The sequence below is a fragment of the Scyliorhinus torazame genome, chromosome 10 (genome assembly GCF_047496885.1).
Source record: "Scyliorhinus torazame isolate Kashiwa2021f chromosome 10, sScyTor2.1, whole genome shotgun sequence".
Taxonomy (NCBI): Eukaryota; Metazoa; Chordata; class Chondrichthyes; order Carcharhiniformes; family Scyliorhinidae; genus Scyliorhinus; species Scyliorhinus torazame.
In genome coordinates this window covers 178,926,582-178,947,784 of record NC_092716.1, presented here as the reverse complement: position 1 = coordinate 178,947,784, position 21,203 = coordinate 178,926,582, and the positions used below count along the sequence as shown (strand labels likewise).

General features: G+C 48.0%; 1 protein-coding gene across 3 annotated transcripts in view; it reads right to left on the bottom strand.

Annotated features, from left to right (window-relative positions):
* tmem138 (transmembrane protein 138) overlaps positions 1–21,203 on the bottom strand; it is a 49,080-nt gene that overhangs the window by 25,894 nt on the left and 1,983 nt on the right. The window contains exon 1 of one of the 3 annotated variants that reach the window (XM_072519005.1): positions 7,855–8,166. The exons of 1 other annotated variant lie outside the window; for it this stretch is intronic. The gene's annotated coding sequence lies outside the window, so the exon portion shown is untranslated. Of the gene's footprint in view, positions 1–7,854; positions 8,167–21,203 lie in introns of those variants that run through there. One more of the 3 variants, XM_072519004.1, reaches the window with a different exon arrangement.

Genomic DNA, 21,203 nt, shown 5'->3' with positions numbered 1-21,203 from the left:
AAGGTCAGTCCTGGATTAAAACGAAACAAAGGAACAAGTGACAGATGGCCCTTTGTTGTGTGAGGAGTATTGTGTTGGGAAAACAAAAAAGGGGCAAGATGGAGGGAAGAGTCCACAGTCTAAAGTGGTGAAACTCAATGTTGAGTCCAAAAGTTTGTATCATGCCTAATCAGAAGGGATCCATGTCTGTTGAAACCTGTCCTGGGCCTCTGGTCTGTTTAGATTGGGGTTGATGCTCTGGTGTGGTATGTGTCAGCCAGAGAGGCATGTATCAGACTGAATAACGGCGCTTGCGGGACAACCATCGAGGTGGGGCAGTGTTGCCCCCGCAGCAGCCAGTTCTGGTGCCTCGGGGAGGGGCAGTGTGTCCATTTCAGTCTCTGAATCAGAGCTGAGTGGATCTTTGTCTAACACCTTGGCATCCTTAGTTGAGGGGTCTTTTGTCTACAGCCACAACTGGGACTGGGGTCTGTGATGAAGGCAATAGGGGTGGTAGGGCCAATGGCGAGCCTGGTAGAGCTGGACCCTGATAAGGGCTCGTAAAGTCGATTTGAACCAGAGCCCAAGGCCTTCCGGGCCATTCCCAAGGATGAAGTGGGGCTGCCCGGGATAATCATTTGTGCGCCCGACAATGGGGGCATTGCTGGGCTACTCGTTCAATGTCTTCATCGATGCTGGGCCACCAGACGTAGCTCCATGCAAGCATCTTCATTTTAGACACTCTCGGGTGTCCATTCTGGAGGTCTAGTAAGAACGTTGCATGTCCACACTCTGGGACCACCACATGGGTGCCCCAAAAGAGCACACCGTCTTCGATGCCTAGTTCTTGCATCTTCACCGTAAAAGCCTTCAGGTCCTCCCTCAGGCAGAGCCCTGTGCTGGGCCCCACACTGCACCATGTGCCTGGCGCGGGAGAGCTGTGGATGGGTCTGGGCCCAGCCGCAGATGCGAGATGCTCGTATCTGGAAATGAGTCCATGAAATGGAGGGCAGCCAATACCTCATCGGCCGTGGCAAGAGTAGGTGGCTTAGTGGGCAGCGGTAGACGACTCAAAGCATCCACGTAGGGTATGTAGGCCCCAGAGTGGTGTTCCAATACATAGTCATATGCTGCCAGTAGTAGCGCCCAGCACTGGACGTGGGTAGAGGCTATGGGAGGAATTGCACGGTCCTCCTTGAAGAGCCCCAGGAGGAACTTGTGGTCCGTCAGGACAGTGAGTGTTGCTCACAGATATACTGGTGGAATTTGTTTACTCCGAATACCACAGCCAGTCCTTCTTTCTCCACTTGTGTGTACTGTTTCTCCGCATCGGTCAATGTCCTAGACGCAAATGCAATAAGTCGCTCGGAACCATCGTTCAATAAGTGAGCTAGCACAGCCCTGACACCGTAAGGGGTGTGCCGCAAGTCTGTAAGAGTGGCCGAGAGGGGTCAAAATGAGTAAGCAGTCTTGAAGAGAAAAGCTAGTGTTTTACTCTGGTGGACGCCGCTTGTTGCTCGGCGCCCCACACAGAGTTGTTCTTTCTTTAGTATTCTATAGAGGGAAGCCAAAGTCATGGCTAATCTCGGGAGGACCTTTCCCTAATAATAGACCAGCCGCAGGAAAGTCTGAAGATCCGGTGGCACCCCCAAAAATGGGCTTAGGCGGATGGCCTGGACCTTCTCCCCCATGGGATGTAGACCATGGTGGTCCACGCGGTACCCAAGGTACACCACCTCGGCTGCGTTAAAGATGCACTTCTCTTAGTGGAGGTGGACGCCAGCCGCCTCATTGTACCACTTCTGCCAAGTTGCGGAGGTGCTCCTGGTCGGATGACCCGGTTATCGATACATCATCCAAGTAAACCACAATATGTTCTCTATGAGCCTCAAAAATATTGCGCATGCCAAGAAGACGCCAAATGGTAGCAGGGTATACACATAGAGGCCCGGTGCGCACAGATGGTGACGAATCTTCTTGACTCGGGGACCAGGACCAACTGGAGATACGCATGGCTTATATCTAGCTTGGTGAATGCAAGTTCACCGCTGTGCTTGGCATACTGATCCTTGATCCTGGTGACTGGATAATGATCTATGCGTGTTACTGGGTTTACTATCATTTTATAATCCCCATAGAGACGCACCGACCCGCCGGGTTTCGTTACCGGTACAACCTGCACCGCCCAGATGGAAAATTGTAATCGTTTTATAATTCCCAGGTTCTCCATGCGGTCTAACTCCACATCTATCTTTGGACGCAAAGACGTGTAGAGTTTGCACATTCTCCCGTGTCTGTGTGCGTCTCACCCACCACAACCCAAAGAAATGCTACCTAGGGGCAGCACGGTAGCCTTGTGGATAGCACAATTGCTTCACAGCTCCAGGGTCCCAGGTTCGATTCCGGCTTGGGTCACTGTCTGTGCGGAGTCTGTACATCCTCCCCGTGTGTGCGTGGGTTTCCTCCGGTTGCTCCGGTTTCCTCCCACAGTCCAAAGATGTGCAGGTTAGGTGGATTGGCCATGCTAAATTGCCCTTAGTGTCCAAAATTGCCCTTAGTGTTGGGTGGGGTTACTGGGTTATGGAGATAGGGTGGAGGTGTTGACCTTGGGTAGGGTGCTCTTTCCAAGAGCCGGTGCAGACTCGATGGGCCGAATGGCCTCCTTGTGCACTGTAAATTCTATGAAATGTGCAGGGTAGGTGGATCGGCCACTCTAAATTGCCCCTTAATTGGGAAAAAAAAAATTGGGTCCTCTAAATTTTTGTTTTTAAAAACTGTGAATATAAATTTTACAGGAATTTTCTCACCACTAAGATGAAAGCAAATTACTTCGGATGCTGGAATCTGAAACAAAAACAGAAAATACTGGACAATCTCAGCAAGTCTGACAGCATCTGTGGCGAGAGAAGGGAGCTAATTTGAATACACTCATGCAAGTGCCTTTTCCGAGTCTTTATGTCGCTCGTCGACGGGTTTGAAACCTCTAGCATTGCCACAACCAAGGCGGCACACTGTTGTTAATTGAGGACAGTAGTAGGGAGTCACTGGTGTCACACTTTTAGGGCTGATCTTATGAGTTACCACGTGCTGTTCCGAGGACACTGTTATTTGGCCGGCTCTTCCGTTTCACCGAGCGTGGTGTTCTAAGCAAAGAAAATGCGGAAGAAGCTTGTTCTTGATTGTATTTTGGTCTGATGATGACCGGAGCGTGCTATACCTTAGCATCCGTGTTGGTACCTCCGTTTGCCTTCGATGGTCAGAATGCCATATCCAGGTACCAAGGGTCGGCTTGTCGTCTCCAGCTAGTAGCTGGGAAAATGATAGAGGTATCCCTCACATGTCGCTGAAGATTTGCAGAAGTTCCAGTGTCAGGGATATTGTAAGTCAAGGTACCTGCTGGGCGAAAGACTTGTATCTTTCGATACCAAGGAATGTGAACAGGGTGTTATTCAAGTCGAGCCATTTGCCTCTTGCGCCCAGTACAAAGCCAAAGTGTTTAGGCTCAGAGCTTCCCGTCAATTATGTGATCTCCGAAACCCAGGTGTTTATATTTAAGCATTTTCTCTTGCCTTGCCTTCTCAAGGGACATGTTGTTGTCCTCATAAGATCTGTGGCATCTACCACGGCTATTTTCTGGTCCTTCCTGAATATATCAGGTTTCCAGAGGGTTCCGTCTTTGGCCATGAGCCTTGGTTCTAGGTATGATTTCCAGCCGTACTTGGAAACAAACATGCGCAGCTGGTCTAGGATCTTGTTGTGTCGTTTGATCCTCGCCATGTTAACAAATGGGCAACCACCCAAAATATGTGCGAGTGTCTCTTGGGGTGCCTCGCACCTTCTGCATGCTTTAACAGACTTTGGACGGCCCTTTGATAGGGTAGTCCGTGTAGGGTAGTCCGTGTAGGGTATAAATTGGTGCGGTGCAACAGATTATTGATAAATCGGTAGGACTTCATTTGATGGTAGGATTTAATCCATATACTGGACATTTTATAGTTTTGATAATATGTTATGCCAGCGCCCTGGCTGTTCAGGTTTTTCCATTTTTCGAACTCCCACTCTCTCCATGCAGCGTACCCATTCACCGGCTTCTCTCTGGGCCGGTCTTGGTTTCTTAACATGGGCAGTGCCACCACGACAAGATTTCTGGGGTCCGCTTCGTCCGGGTTGCAATTTGACGTGTTGGAAAGGAAGTCCACGACTTCATTTAGGACCTTGAGCATGCGCAGTCCTCCGATGGTGTCAGTCTTGCTTTTGTCCTGGTATTGGAAGGATGCCCTTATGACCGTGTCCGTGAACCTCTCGAGTGCTTCGCGTTTGCGGACAATCGCGGATGGAATCTTCACTTCGAATTTGGGCATACCCAGTCTACCACTCCCGTTGTTCGAATACAGGATTCCGTCGGTCACGTGCGGTGGGAGGTGTCGGGAGTTCTTTGGTGGTATTCCGTATTATTTGATCTAAATTGCAGAGCGCATTCTGCGATACCTCGGAAAGGATCAAATGAAAATACATCCTGGGGATGACATAGGTCTTCAGGACCTCGATCTTCTGCCCTGGGTGGAGAGCCGCTGCCTGTAAAGCACTAGTCCAGGCTTTGAGCTTTTCCGACCACTCCCCTTCTGTCACTCCAACCCATGGGTCTATCCAGGCTCCCAGGTATTTCTCTGTGTCACTGGGAGGGATGTAGACGATTAACCTCTTTCCCGAGCTTCCAGTTTTCGCGATGGTTGTATACAAAGGTCTTCGACTTGTGGGTGAAGTGGAAGCCTTTGTTATTAGTGACATCAATCACTAAGCCCGTAGTAGTGCAAAAACTCTGGAGGAGCTTCAGGTTCTTATCCATCCCTGCGTGAGAGTCACACAGAAGGGCTATGTCATCCGCGAAGGCTAAACAGAGCAGTTGACTCGATTCTCTCCCAGAGGCATGACAACCCCTGAGTTGGCCTCCTCCAGGGAGCATATCAGTGGATCCAAAGCTATGTTAAATAGGATTGGCGAAAGTGGTCTCCTTGCTTGACACCGCTCTCTATCTTTATTTCAGCGGTCTTGGTTTTGTTACCTTCGACCATGGTAGTGTTGCCAGGTCAGAGACCATCGTTATGAAATCTGGGGTAGTTGCATTCTCTGTAATGCTTTCACAATGGGTTTGTGCCCAACCGAGTCGAACACCATGGCCAGATCGACAAAGACAACTGCAAGATCTTTCCTGTTCTTTTTCGCTCCCTTTATGATGTGTTCTCAAGGATTACAGTGTTCTCACTGTACCCGGGAGTAGCTGCCAAAAAACCCTTCTGCCTAGGGTTAATCCAGACTGTCTCGCTGAGACATTTCGCCATGATCTTGGTGAACAGGCAAAGCAGCATAAGACCGATGGTAATCGGGCGTCAGTTGTCAATATCTTTCAGGCATTCTTGATCCTCGCACTTAGGAATCAAGACCGTTCAACTCTTTTTGAGCGAATCAGGGATCGTCGCTGATTTTAACCAGAGGGAGAAGAGCCGAGGAATCCTTGTAACATCCTCATCATGTATGTCCTGGATATCAGACAGCGTCATGCCATCCGGGCCGGGCGCGCTTTTCTCGTCCACGTCCTTGATCGCTTTTGTTACCTCTTCTTCCTCAATTGATTTCATCAGCTCCCCCTTATCAGTACTGCCTTTGTAGGTGGCGAACTTGCTCACATTCGCCTTATTATTCGAGAGCTTGTCCCGAAAGCACCGTTCGAGCTCCTCAATGGGTAGAGGACATGTGGTTGTGGCTGGGGCGCCCATGATCTGTCTTGTCAGATGGCACCTATTGGTCTTGTAGTGCAGCTGGGTCGCTCTAAAGACAGTTTTTCGGGTGGCCCATCTTTTGCGTGCACCACTGTTAACATTGCACTTCTCTTTCCTGTTCTTTCTTTCCTGACCTCTGCGAGGCCCTTTAACTTTGGAGGATTTCTTCCCCCTCGTCAGCAGCAAATCGGTGATACTTTCCACCATCCCAATGCCCTCAGCCCGGCTATTGGGGTCGTTCCTCACGCCCAGTAACTGCTCAGCATTTGTGAGCTGATCATCCCCGTCCCTATGTCTTGGGACGGCTGCCGGTGGTCTTAACACTCTCTCTGGGCGTGGGTTTGACGTGTTGGGGTTGCTCGTCTCCCCTTTGGGCTTGGATTCTGGGACATCTTCCGCAAGATTGTCCTCAGTTGCTGCTGGGGCTACCGTCTATGTTCTCTGCAGGATTCTGCGCTTGTCTGAGATCTGTTTCGCAGACTTCGTTGTCAAGACAATGGCTATCTGTTTGTTGATAAACCGCTCTCTTTCAAACCGAACCATAAGTTGTCTCAAGAGGGCAACCTCCTCTGTGGACCACTTCTGGTCTCACCTCCCCGGCTTGGATATGACTTTAGTGGACTCGAGCCTTTTCTTGTTACGCAGAGCTGGGTGCTCCTGCCTTTCACGTTGCCCGAATCCAATTTTGGTTGTGAACCATTTCTCACATATGCTGCAACCAAAGGCACCAGCCGGAGCCGTTTCCCTTATTCCTTTGCATTATGCAAAGTGGCAGGCGATAGCGTGGTACTCGCCCGTTTTGCCGCATCTTGAGCATTTGGTCCTGATGTTCTTGACCCGATGGACTTTTGTCATATGACTGTTAAAACAGTCCCATGTTTGGAGAGGACGGAATCGCACAGTCTGCAGTACAACCCATCGGTGGGATAGTGGATCGTCACTTCTTTGACTGCTGTTCGGTCATAGCTGGGTTCGATAACGACCTCTTCCATGAAGGTAGCCGCACCGGATGTTTCTTCGCACACAGTTTGAACGCCCAGATTTGATTTAGTCACCGTTCCCGGGTTCCCTTTAGCTTATTTTCTACTATAGAAGGTCTGGGTTACCAGAGCTACTACTTTTCCTGTTGGGTGGGTCGCCCGCTCAGGTTCTTCTATAACAGTGTTTGTGTCATTGACTATTGGGGATACTGGTCTTTCTGGTCTGGCACCCGGATCCAGCACCCAATAGGGAAGGAGATATTGTCTGATTGATCTTGTGTCTTCCTCTTCCGTCTGGGTTGAGGTGGACGCTGTTACTAGCCCGGCGGGTTGGCTAGAACATGTGCAGCATCAGCACTTTTCACAGAGTGCTGCTGCTGACGCTTCTGCGGGGCGGTTTGCCTTCCGGGACGCAGTCCATCTGGTCTCAACTATCATTGATAGCATCTCCACAAACAAAATTTTCACAAGCAATATCGCAAGATATCAGATCCACTCGGATCATAGCCGTCTCGTGCTTTTTCTCGACTATTAGTCCCTCAATAGTCCGTTCCTAGAGTTTACCAGCGGGGCTGTCGTGGAGGCACGGTTTCCATGTGGTGACAAAAGCACGTTAATTTTCCATGTGGTGACAAAAACACGTTAAAACACCACAAGGGTAACTATCCAGAATTGACACTCTCGGGAGACCCGTCTAAGAGAGTCAGAGTTACTCCCGCCAAGAGTCTGACATCTAGACTCGAAACATTAGCTCCCTTTTCTCTCCACAGATGCTGTCAGGCTTGCTGAGATTGTCCAGTATTTTCTGTTTTTGTTTCTCACCACTAACCCGAGGGGCCAGGCTCACACACAGCCAGTCCTTTCCTCACCTCTAAGATTAGCATTTCTCATCCCCCCCCCCCCCCCCCAAAATTCATTCCCGGGTTTCACCTCCAATCCTCATCATCCGATTTATAACTTTAACCTTTCTAAATTTAGTCATATTAGACTCGAGACGTTAACGCTGTTTCTTTACCCACAATCGCTGTCAGACCTGTTAAGTTTCTCCAACATTTTCTGTTTTTATTTCGATTTCCAGCATCCCAATGTTTTGGTTTTATAATTAAATATTCACTAACCCCCAGGTTAAGGCGATTGGAACTTTTCATAGGCCCGGGAAAGACGCCAGGAACACGACTGAATCAGAATGAGAAGTGATCGCTCACCGAGTAAAGACTTCACTTTATCCCAGGCCCCAATCCCGCTGCAGCCCACACAATTCCCCAGGCCACAGCGGCTTTCATGGAAACCGCGACGCGGAGAGCATTGGGCATGCGCACACTTTCCACAGCGACACCAGTCGGCTAGGGCTAGACGGAGCAACGGCGGCCGCTATTCGTTCCCTCGAGCACAGCGACACTAACGGCCTGGAGGAGCAGCGGCTGCTGCTATTCGTTCCCTCGAGCACAGCGACACTAACGGCCTGGAGGAGCAGCGGCTGCTGCTATTCGTTCCCTCGAGCACAGCGACACTAACGGCCTGGAGGAGCAGCGGCTGCCGCTATTCGTTCCCTCGAGCACAGCGATACCTGCTGGGCTAAAGGAACAGCAAAGGCCGCCCCTCATCCTTGCTCAGATTGCGATAATCTTAGTCCTTGTCCTAGCTAAAATAGCGACATCTGCCAGCTCTAAATGAACATTGGGGTCTACCCAAAACCAGAATAAAATCTTCAGGAAACAGCGATTAAGGAACAGTAGTCACATATGAGTCGCACGAACTATAAAATATATTTTACTTGTGTCTCTCAGTCGCCCTTTGCTTCTTCACCGAATCACTAGATTTGCATTTTAAGTCATTAGATAAGCACGCAAAACATAACGTCGTCCAGAGATTTTGCACATTCGTGAAGTCGAATTTCTTCACCAACGGAACTCAACAACTGCGAAAAGGGCCTGGAACTGCAAACGACTCCCGCCTTCATTTGTAGAAAATTGAATAGCTTGCAAAAAAGATGCGGAATTATTCTTTCTCAGGGCGATGTTCATTGTCAACTGCTTATTTATAAGCATCAAATTTTAAGCAGAAAAGGGAAGCACTTTGTGATCTGTGGTTTGTTACAATTCAAATCATGATGACAATTCTGAACAGAAACAGAAAATACTGGACAATCTCAGCAGGTGGGGCAGCATGATAGCACAGTGGTTAGCACTGTTGCTTCACAGCACGAGGGACCCGGATTCGATCACTGTCTGTGCAGAGTTTGCACATTCTCCCCGTGTCTGCGTGGGTTTCCTCCCGCAAGTCACAAAAAACATGTTTGTTAGGTGAATTAGACATACTGAATTCTCCTTCCGTGTAGCCGAGCAGGCGCCAGAGTGTGGCAACTAGGGGATTTTCACAGTAACTTCATTGCAATGTTAATGTAAGCCTACTTGTGACAATAAAGATTATTATAAGAGTAGACTAAATGACTGGATGACTCTTTAGTCATCCAGACTCCAAACATTAGCTCCCTTCTCTCTCTCCCCAAGTGGTGTCATAATGGCGGTGTAAAATAGTATTGTGCCTGGACTGGTGATTCAAAAACCCAGGGTATTATTTGAGGGACCCAGTCGGGACCCGGGTCATACTCTGGGGGCCCGGGTTCATAGAAACATAGGAATTAGGAGCAGAGGTAGGCAATTCAGCCCTTCGAGCCTGCTACACTATTCAATCAGATCATGACTGATCTCGTCCTGGACTCAAATCCACCTCCCCACCTGTTGCCCATACCCCTTTAACCCATTTTTAAAATCAAAAATATATTTATTTCTTGAAAACATTTAATGACTCATATTCCATTGCACTATGGAGCAGCAAGTTCCACAAATTTACCACCCTCTTGCAAGTAGTTCCTCCTCATCTCAGTTTTAAATATACCACCTCTCAACCTATGTCCTTGACCTCTCATTATAGATTTCTCCACAAGGGGGGCATTTGAACTACGTTTACTTTATCAATCCCATTTAATATTTTATACACCTCAATCAGATCCTCTCTCATCCTTCTGAACTCCATGAGTATAAGCCCTGTAGCCATCTAGGATGGTCACGTACAAAGGGAAACATGGCCACTTGCAAAGAATCACGCGAAATATGGCCAATGCAGGATCCAGACAAACTCAGAGCTTAAGTGTATATTTGCCACTAGATAACCAGACACTATTGAAACCCCCAGCCGATTTGCATTCTAATGGTCCATTTCCCCAGAACAAAAGACTTGTACTCAGGTATCAGGTACAATTCCAGACTAATCGGTGCCACTCCCTTCACCCAGGAACCCCAAACAGCCGAGGTCAATGACCGCTCAGGACACGCCCAGCCATCAAGGCACCCGCCCCTTTATTGGCTAAAATCGGAGGCAGTAATCAAAGCCTGCCAAATTATTGGGTCCAAAGCTAAGGATCGCCCAAACGAGCACGAAACCCCCGAAGGATAAAAAGAGACACTGCCATGTGTTTGGCCTATTTTGGCCCCGGCGCACCGGCACTCTCTTGGCCCGGCTTGTGCCCAAAACCAATTGCAGCACCACGAACAGAAGCAAGTTCAAGACCAACGATCGGCACCAGACGAATGAGCCCAGGAGAAACGAAGTCACTTCTCCAGACCCAGCCACGCAAGATCCGAACAAAGGCCTTGTTCCTCTGCATAAAGCCGGGTGCCTGAAGTTAAGTACAGGTTGTTGTAGTGTTAGGTGTAACTTAGCTTGTAGTGTTTTATGTTGCATGTCGAAGTAATTCTTGTGTGTAAATAAACTATCATTGAACTTGAACTAACTGGTTGTTGGGTCTTTGATCGATATCCGGTTAAACCTTGTGGTGGTATCATCTGATACCTGGCAACTCTGAAAGCAATATCATCATTAATAACTGTCTTATCAGTATCCAGTTAAAAAGAGCAACATTATTGGCGTCTCCGGTGCCGAATTTGCAACAGCCCAAACTGTTTAATCCCTCCTCATACGTCAACCCTTTCATCCCCAGAATCAATCCGGTGAACCTCCTCTGAATTTCCTCCACTGCCACCACATCCTTCCTCAAAACATTTAAAAGTTTATTGGATAAACATATGGATGATAATGGCATAGTGTAGGTTAGATAGCTTTTGTTTCAGTGCAACATCGTGGGCCGAAGGGCCTGTACTGCGCTGTATCGTTCTATGTTCTATGTTCTAAATAAGGAGACAAAGACTGGACTCCAGTTGAGGTCTCAACAACACCGTATACAATTGCAAAAACACTTCTCTATTTTTATAATCCAGTCCTTTTGCAATAAACACTAGCATTTAATTTGTCTTTTTAATTATCTGCTGTATGGTAGCAGTGGTTAGCAGTTGCTTCACAGCGCCAGGGTCCCGGATTCGATTCCCACTTGGGTCACTGTCTGTGCGGAGTCTGCACATTCTCCCCGCGTCTGCGTGGGTTTCCTCCGGGTGCTCTGGTTTACTCCCACAAGTCCCGAAAGATGTGCTTGTTAGGTGAATTGGACATTCTGAATTCTCTCTCAGTGTACCTCAACAGGCGCTGGAGTGTGGCGACTGACGGATTTTCACAGTAACTTCATTGCAGTGTTAATGTAAGCCGACTTGTGACAATAATAAATATTATTACCTGCATACCGACTTTCTGCAAGCCACTCCACGGAAGAGAGTGGAAATTGATTCTAATAAATATCCGGGATTAAAAGTCTAACGATGACCACGAAAACATTATCGATTGCTATTAAAAAAAAACCAGCACATTTGGTGCCTCCTCCTCGAGGCAGAATTGTTTGGTCCTTGTTACCCATTAAGCAGGGAGGGGGGTGAGGGGGGACGGTTTGCTTGCAAAGAGTACAGGAACAGATAGAGCTAAGGATTCTCCTTCAGGTGGGCATGTCTCAGCCCTATCAAACAAACTGTAACTGACAGGGGTGCCCCCTGTCCCCTCTGTTGTTTGCTTTGGCAATTGAGCCGCTGGCCATGGCGTTGAGGGAATCTAGAAACTGGAGGGGGTTGGTCCAGGGAGGGGAGGAACATCGAGTCTCGTTGCACGCTGATGACCTGCTTTTGTACATCGCAGATCCAGTGGAGGGGATGGTGGAGGTCATGCGGATCCTTAGGAAGTTTGGGGACTTCTCAGGCTACAAGCTTAATGTGGGGAAGAGTGAGCTCTTTGGGGTGCATGCGAGGGGCCAGGAAAGGGGGCAGGAGTTGCCGCTGAAGAGGGCGGAGAGGAGTTTCTGATATTTGGGTATCCAGGAGTTGGGGGACCCTGCATAACTTAATTTGGCGCGGTTGGTCGACCAGATGGAGGAAGACTTTAGGAGATGGGACGTGTTGCCAATCTCCCTGGCGGGCAGGGTGCAGTCCATTAAGATGACAGTCCTCCCTACGTTCCTGTTTGTGTTCCAGTGCCTACCCATCCTCATCCCCAAGGCCTTTTTTAAGCGAGTAAGCAGGAGCATTATGGGGTTTGTATGGGCAAGTAAGACCCCGAGGGTCAAGAGGCTGTTTCTGGAGCGTAGTCGGGACGGGGGTGGGCTGGCGCTATCGAACCTGTGTAGTTATTGCTGGGCAGCCAATGTGGCAATGATTCAGAAATGGGTAATGGAGGGAGAGGGGTGGCGTGGAAAAGATTAGAGGCGGTGTCATGTGTGGGCACTAGCTTGGGAGCGCTGGTGACGGCACCTTTGCCGCTACCGCCGACGCGGTACACGTCGGTGGTGGCGGCGACGCGGAGGATCTGGGGGCAGTGGAGACAGCACAGGGGGGAGTTGGGGGTCTCAATTTGGTCCCCAATATGGAATAATCATAGGTTTGCACCGGGCAGGATAGATGGCGGATTCCTAAGCTGGCATCGGGCGGGAATTAAAAGGATGGGGGACCAATCTTCGACGGGGCTTTTGCTAGCCTGGGGGCGCTGGAGGAGGAATTTGGGTTACCCCCCAGAAACGCTTTTAGGTACATGCAGGTGAGGGCGTTTGTGAGAACAAAGAACAACAAAGAACAAAGAAATATACAGTACAGGAACAGGCCCTTCGGCCCTCCAAGCCCGTGCCGACTATGCTGCCCGACTAAACTACAATCTTCTACACTTCCTGGGTCCGTATCCCTCTATTCCCATCCTATTCATGTATTTGTCAAGATGCCCCTTAAATGTCACTATCGTCCCTGCTTCCACCACCTCCTCCGGTTGCAAGTTCCAGGCACTCACTGGAACTCGCAGGTAAGGGAATTTCCGTTGCTTCCCGCATGGAGGATTCAGGACAGGGTGACCTCGGGTGTATGGGTGGGAGAGGGCAAGGTCTCGGCTATCTATCAGGAGTTGCAGGAGGCGAAGGAAGCCTCGGTAGAGGAGCTGAAGGGTAAGTGGGAGGAGCTGGGCGAGGAACTGGATGAGGGCTTGTGGGCGGAGGCCCTGGGCAAGGTTAACTCCTCCTCGTCTTGCACCAGACTTAGCCTGATCCAGTTGAAAGTGGTTCACAGGGCACATATGACAGGGGCAAGGATGTGCAAGTTTTTTGGGGTGGACAGATGCGTGAGGTGCTCAGGGAGCCCAGCAAATCACACCCATATATTCTGGGCGTGCCCAGCACTAGAGGGGCTTCGCAAAGGCTATGTCCAAAGTCTTGGACACTTGGGTAAAACCGAGCTCGGGGATAGCAATATTCGGGGTATCAGATGAGTCGAAAGAGGACGGAGTTCTGGCCTTTGCGTCCTTGGTAGCCCGGAGGACGATCCTACTAATGTGGAGGGATGCGAAACCCCCAAGCATGGAGGCTTGGATTAATGACATGGCAGGGTTCATCAAGTTGGAGAGGATAGTTTATCTTGCGAGGGTCTGTGCAGGGGTTCTCCAGGCGGTGGCAACCATTCCTAGACTTTCCCGCGGAACGTTAGGTGGAGGTCAAGAGCAGCAGCAACCTAGGGGGGAGAAAGGGGGGGGTGGGGGAGGGTTTTTTGGCTTGTTTTTATTATTGTAAGGGGCATTTGCCCCATTTTTGTTTTTTGTTTATTCGATAGTTTAATGTTTAGTGGTTTAAGTTGTTGGAGGGGATGGCGTAAGCCACCCCCTTTTATTTTTCTTATGTATATTTTCTTTCCATTTTGGAGTGGTTTTGTAAAAATTTATTGAAAACCTTGAATAAATATATATTTTTTAAAACTGTAACTGTAAAAGGCCAACAGTAAGACCAGGAAGGAGTGCCAAATAAGGAAAGATCACGGACAGCTCTGTGGTGTCATTGCCCACTCAGTGGTCCACGGAACAGTTGGTGGAGCTTTGACGGTCATGTTCTGGCAGCCCTCAGAGGACCTGGCAAAGTTGGCTGACTCGATTCGGCAGCCATTGAGTGGAGAAGAGGTTGGAGGCACACAGTGCGTCACTCCAAAAAGTGGAAGAGTTGATGGCGGTCCATGTGAACCAGAGGCAGAAATTAAGCTGGTGGTGGAGTGCCAAAGGAAGTTGAGGGAGAAAGTGGATGATTTGGAGAATCGGTCGAAGAAACAGAATCTCCATATTTTGGGATTGCCTGAAGGCATTGAGGGGACGCAGGCCACAAAGTATGCAGCGAACGTGCTTGGGAAGCTGGTGAGGGAGGGGGTCTTCGACTGACCTCCTGAGGTGGATCGAGCATTCAGGTCGCTAAAGAGGCTGAAAGCGGATGAGCAGCCGACGGCGATGGTGATGTGACGGCACAGATATCTAGACAAGAAGATTTGGCAATGGGTGAAGGAAACAAAGAAGTGCAGGATCTACCAGGATCTGGATGTGGAGCTGGTGAAGCAACAGTCTGGGTGTAACAGGGTCAAAGCTGTCCTGAACCAGGAAGTTTGGGGTGCTGTATCCAGCTTAGTTGTGGGTCACGTACCAGGGCCAGGTGTCCTACATGGACATGCCAGAAGAGGAGAGCAGTGTTTGCAAGACCATAGACTTAGGGAACTTTGGACCATAGAGATACGAGTGGGGGGAGTGGGGGCATTCTTCGGTTGGGATGAATGTTGCATCATGTCGTATATTATGTGGATTATTGGGGTTGTGGATAAATGAGAAGGCAGAGGAGCGGGATCCCTCTGCTCTATGTAGAGGGAGACCATACTTTGGTTTCCTCTGTTCCATCTCCCTAATATTCTAATGAAATAAAAACTGAAGTGTTAAATGGCCTAGCAAGCCACTTAGTTGTATCGAACCACCAAAGTCAATAGAAAGGAAAAGAACAGATGAACCACCCAGCATCAACCTGGGCAGTGGAAATTACAATGGAAAAACCCAACCCACATCCCACCACACAGCCCTTGTGGAGACAAAGTCCTATCTTCGCATTGAGGATACCCTCCATCATGTTGTGTGGCACTACCATCATGCTAAATGGGATAGATTCGGAACAGATCTAGTAACTCACAGCAGCAACGTATACCCAACTCCACTATTACCACTAAGCCAAGGGATCAACCCTGGTTCAATGAAGAGTGCAGGAGGGCATGCCAGAAGCAACACCATGCATATTGAAAAATGAGGTATCAACTTGGTGAAGCTACAACACAGGGGCTTCTTGTATGCCAAACAACATAAGCAGCAAGTGATAGTCAGAGCTAAGCGACCTCACAACCAACGTTGGATCAGATCTATGCTCTGCAATCCTGCCACATCCAGCTATGAATGCTGGTGGACAATTCAGCAACTCACGAAGGAGGAGGCTCCACAAATATCCTCATCCTCAGTGATGGAGGAGCCCAGCACATCAGTGCAATAGAAAAGGCATTCACAACAATCTTCAGCCAGAAGTGCCGAGTGGATGATCCATCTCGTCTGCTCTAGAGGACCCCAGCATCACAGATGCCAGTCTTCAGCGAATTTGATTCACTCCCAGGTGATAGCAAGAAACGGTTCCAGAACGTGCCGCACTCACAGCCAAGCTGTTCCATTACAGCTACAACACTGGCATCTACCCAGCAATGTGGAAAATTGCCCAGGTATGTCCTGTATACAAAAAGCAGGACAAACCCAACCTGGCCAATTACCACCCTATCAGTTTACTCTCAATGATCAATAAAGTGATGGAAGAGATCATCAACAGTGCTATCAAGCAGCACTTATTTGGCAATATCCTGCTCACTGATGTTCAGCTTGGGTTCCACCAGGGTCACTCAGTTCCTGCCCTCATTACAGCCTTGGTTCAAACATAGACAAAAGGGCTGAACTCCAGAGGTGAGAGTGACTGCCCTTGACATCAAGACAGCTTTGACTGAGTATGGCGTCAAGTAACCCTAGACAAACTGGAGTCAATGGGAATCAGGGGAAAACTGTCCATTGGTTGGAGTCATACCAAGCACAGAGATGGTTGTGGTTGTTGGAGGTCAGCGATCTCTGCCCTGGGACATCACTGCAGGAGTTTGTTAGGGTAGTGTCCGAGGCCCAAACACCTTCAGTTGCTTCATCAGTGGCCTTGCTTCCAACATAAGGTCAGATGTGGGGATGTTCGCTGATGACTCCAATGTTCAGCACCATTTGCAACTCCTCAGATACTGAAGCAGTCCACATGCAAATGCAGCAAGACCTGGACAATATTGAGGCTTGGTCTGACAAGTGGAAAGTAACACTTGCACCACATAAGTGATCATCTCCAATAAGAGAGAATCAAACCATCGCCCCTTGACATTCAATGGCATTACATCACTGAATCCCCCACTATCAACATCCTGGGGGTTGTCATTGACCAGAAATTAAACTGGACCAGCCATATAAATACCGTGGCTACACGAGCAGGTCAGAGGCTAGGAATCCTGCAGTGAGTAACTCATCTCATGATTCCCAAAAGCCTGTCCACCACCTACAAGGCACAAATCAGGCATGTGATGGAATACTCCCCACTTGTCTGGATGAGTGCAGCACTAACAACACTCAAGGAGCTTCACACCATCCAAGACAAAGCAGCCCACTTGATTAGTACCCCTTCCACAAACATTCAATTCCTGATCACCTTCTCAAGGGAAATTAGGGATGGGCAACAAATGTTGGTCTAGTCAGTGAACTCCATATCCCATAAAAATGAATTTTAAAAGATTTTGGTGCCTTGCTCCACAGTGACTATGCAGAACCTCTTTCCAAGCAGCAGTGTGTACCATCTACAAGATGCACTGCGGGAACTCACCAAGGCTCCTTAGACAGCTTTGTTCAAATCCACAATTACTACTATCTAGAAGGATAAGGGCAGCAAATACGTGGAAACACCACCACCTGAAACTTCCCCTCCAAGTCACTCAACATCCTGACTTGGAAATATATCGCCACTATCGCTGCGTCAAAAGTCTGGAACTCCCTCCCTAACAGCATTGTGGGTGTAACTATACCACATGACGGCAGCAGTTCAAGGTGGCAACTCACTACCACCTTCTCAAGAGCAATTAACATTGGGGATGCTGGCCTAGCCAGCGAAGCCCACATCCTTCAAAAATTATTATTTTTTTTTATAATTGGTGCCGTGTTCCTCATACTGACTATGCAGAACCTCTTTCCTAGCTCTACCTATGACATTTATACCTACATGGACCACAACAGCTGGATCATCCCAGTCACACTGCAAGTTCCTCTCCAGGCCTAAGTAGTTGTCCCAAACCCTGGCATCGAGCTGGCAACACAGCCTTCTAGATTTTCGTTGGTTGCTGCACAGAACAGCGTCAATGCTCCTCACTACACTATCCCCAACTAACACTACATTCCTGTCGCTTCTCGGCCGTTTGGCTAAGATCAAGTACGTGCGTAACACTACTTCCCTTTTGCAGAACCCCCCCTTCCCTGCTTAAATGGCTCCCTGTACCATGGTGCCATGCCATAAAATAAGTTATCATAATTTACAACATAAATACAGACTAAAATTACAATTCTGCAATCCTTTAAAGTGCAATTACAATATATTGCAAAATGCAGGTATCTTTAATTCAAAATGTAAAGAGCAGACCTTCCATTTTTATTCTGTAAATTAAAGGCCATATACTCAGAATCCCATCAGTGCAGGAGGCCATTCGGCTCATCAAGTCTTCACTGAACCTCTGAAAGGCCCAATACCCTATCTTAACCTCGTAATTCCACCTGGGGCAATTTAACATAGCCAATTCACCTAACCTGCACATCGTTGGACTATGGGAAGAAACCGGAGAACCCGAAGGAAACCCATGCAGACACGGGGAGAATGTGCAAACTCCACAGACAGTTACCCAAGGTCGGAATCAAACCCTGGCACTGAGAGACAGCAGTGGCAACTGCTGTGCACTGTGCGGAGAACATGAAATAACATTAATTAAATTCTCAATCATTTGCATTACTATTTATAAGCGTTGTGAAGTGGGGGATTGGGCTGTTGCGCAGTCGATTCATTAGTTTTATTGAAAAATACTTTCATTGCAATTTTTGCACTTAATATCAAAACTTTGCAGAATATAAAAACAATAATAGTAACCAAAATAATAACAACACCAACACCACTATCACAAGTTTCCATCCGTCTGTGACAGTAGTCCAGTTCTATCATTTCCTTAGATTATTTGATTTTTTAAAGTGTTCTTATTGGGACTTTTTACGTTTAGTAAAAAGAATTATGCACAACTTTACATTTGTATTTACAATTACCGGCACTCTTTACAGTGCTTATAATTACATTTGTTTTGCTTGGAGGGGGGGGGGGGCGCGTCCCTGTTCGCCCCCTTGCGTTCTTGGCAAGATTAGGATGGTCCATCTTCCTGGTTTGTGGGAGGATTCCATGTCCCCTCCTGTGAATGGCCTTCCGCCACGTTTCTCCTCTGCTATAAACGAGCTCCCTTTCATCCCGACTGTGCTCCCTGCTCCCCCCCCCCCCCCCCCCCCCTCTATCTGCTCCCTCCCCAACCCAGTTAGTTGCTGGTAGTGAACAGAGGTTTGTGAACTTCTTCCATGTGTCGTAGAATCTCTCCTCGGACCCCTTATCACAAATTTAATTTTTTTCTATTTTCAGGAATTCAGCCAGGTCTGAGAGCCACTCCGAGGCCTGGGTGGTTCTGCCGACTTCCAGCCTAGCAGAAGTCTCCACCTGGTGATCAGTGAGGCGAAGGCCAGGGCATTCGCCCCCTTCCCTTCCAGAGCTCTGGATGCTCTGACACCCTGAAAACCACCACAGATGGGCACAGCTCCATCTAGACCCCAAAACGCTGGACGTGGCCTCGTAAAAGGTCACCCAGAACTCTTTTGGGGCAGGTCCAGAACACGTGGATGTGGTTGTCCAGGCCCCCCCTGACACCACTCGCATTTATCCTCCAACTCTGGGAAGAACCCGCTCATACGTGTCTTAGTAAGGTATGCTCTGTGCACCACCTTAACCCAGCGCAAGAGGAGGTGGAGTTGATCCTGTCCAGTGCCTCGATCCAGAGTTCTCCCCTATCTCCATGCCCAGCTCCTCCTTCCATTTCTATTTTTTTTAAATATAAATTTAGAGTAACCAATTATTTTTCTTTTCCAATTGATGGGCAATTTAACGTGGCCAATCCACCTATCCAGCACTTTGGGATGTGGGGGTGAAACCCACGTAGACATGGGGAGAATGTGCAAACTCCACACGGACAGTGACCCAGGGCCGGGATTCGAACCCGGGTCCTCGGCACCACAGTCCCAGTGCTACCCACTGCGCCACATGCTGCCCTCTCCTCCCATTTGTGTCTGGTCCTGTCCAGTCGGGTCCTGACCTTTTCTATTCGTCGACCACAGATATCACCACATTTGTTGTCCCCTAACCAGTGTGTCCTGAAATGTGTGTCCGGGTCTGTGGGGGAGAGAGGTAGATGGGGGCTGCAATCTCAGCATCGTCTAAATTGATGAGGAGGAGGATCAGGAGGGTTGTACAGGAAACAATTCCATATTGTTGCACTTTTGGGGGTTTATTTAATTTTATTCTAAGCATCCCAAATCAACTTTCTGTATATAACTTTTATGTATAAGTTTTACAAATATATTAGAAGGCAAATAAATACAAGACTTAAAGTTCATGGACTTGGTAGCAGCTTTTAAGAGGCATCTAGACAAATATATGGTTAGGGTGGTAATGGAAGGATACGGACTCCGTAAGTGCATACGGTTTTAGTTTAGGCAGGTACCATGGTCGGCACAGGCTTGGAGGGCCAAAGGGCCTGTTCCTGTGCTGTACTATTTTTTGTTAATTCATGGACACTGCACAAAATTGAAAGGTTTCTGGTTCAATTACTGTCATGTGTCGGAAGAGCACAAGGCATAAGGGATTGATTTCACAGCTCCTAATGTAAGGGAAGCAGAATTCCAAGAGGTAAGGAAAAGATTAAGCTCAGGTCCACAGTTAAATAGCCTGCTTAGTCTAAACTCACATGAAGAACAGGCATTAAATGGTGTTACTGGGGGAAGAAGGCACTGGCACCAATGGAACTATACCTCAGTGAAAGCTAGCATCATTAGAGGACAAACAAAACTAGATCTTAAATATTTTTACCATAAAGGAAGTTGTGCAACACTGCTCAGAAAATGAGGGAAAGATTTGATCTATTTGTGCAAGTGTGAATAAAACATTCCCAAATGCAAGGAGGTAAATTAACACAATGTGGATAAAGAGACTTTAAAAATTCCACCATACCTTCCATCTGCCTAATTCTGTTTCCATTGATAGGAAAAACAGAAACTGTGTAAATTGGTCTAATCACCCAGCAGAAAAACAGACATAATCCCCTCGCACTTCAGTCGAGGGTACAACACTGGTTCCAAAATGACATAATTAGGATTATCCACTTATATTGGTTGCTGGACTGTTCATGTTAAAGTCATTTTCAGTGAAAGATCAGATTTTTTTTTAAATTTAGAGTACCCAATTATTTTTTTTCCACTTAAGGGGCAATTTAGCATGGCCAATCAATTTGGCATGGCCAATCCACCTAACCTGCATATCTCTGGGTTGTGGGGGTGAAACCCACGCAGACACAGGGAGAAAGTTCAGTGAAAGATAAGATAAAGAAAACTTGTACTTATGTCGTACTGTTGAAATACCTGTGACGTGTAACAATTTATGTAGGTAAATATAGAAGCCATTCTGGGTCATAAACATCAAAAATATGAATGACCAATTAATCTGAACTTTTCCATCTTTGATGAGGCAGGAATTTTGGCTGGAACACCAGAAGAATGCCCAATTAATTGAATATAATTGTAGGATAATCCTGAATAAGGTTTTGGTTTACTGTCTCATCTGAAGGACGGCACATCTCTACCAATGCAGCATTTCATCAGCAGAATAGAATCCCTATGGTGCAGAAAGAAGCCATTCGGCCCATCGAGTCTGCACCGACCCTCTGAAGCAGCACCCGACCGAGGTTAACTCCCCTGCAACCCCACATAACTTTTGGACCCGAAAGGGAAATTTAGCATGGCAAATCCACTAACCCGTACATTTTTGGACTATGGGAGGAAACCGGAGCACCCGAGGAAA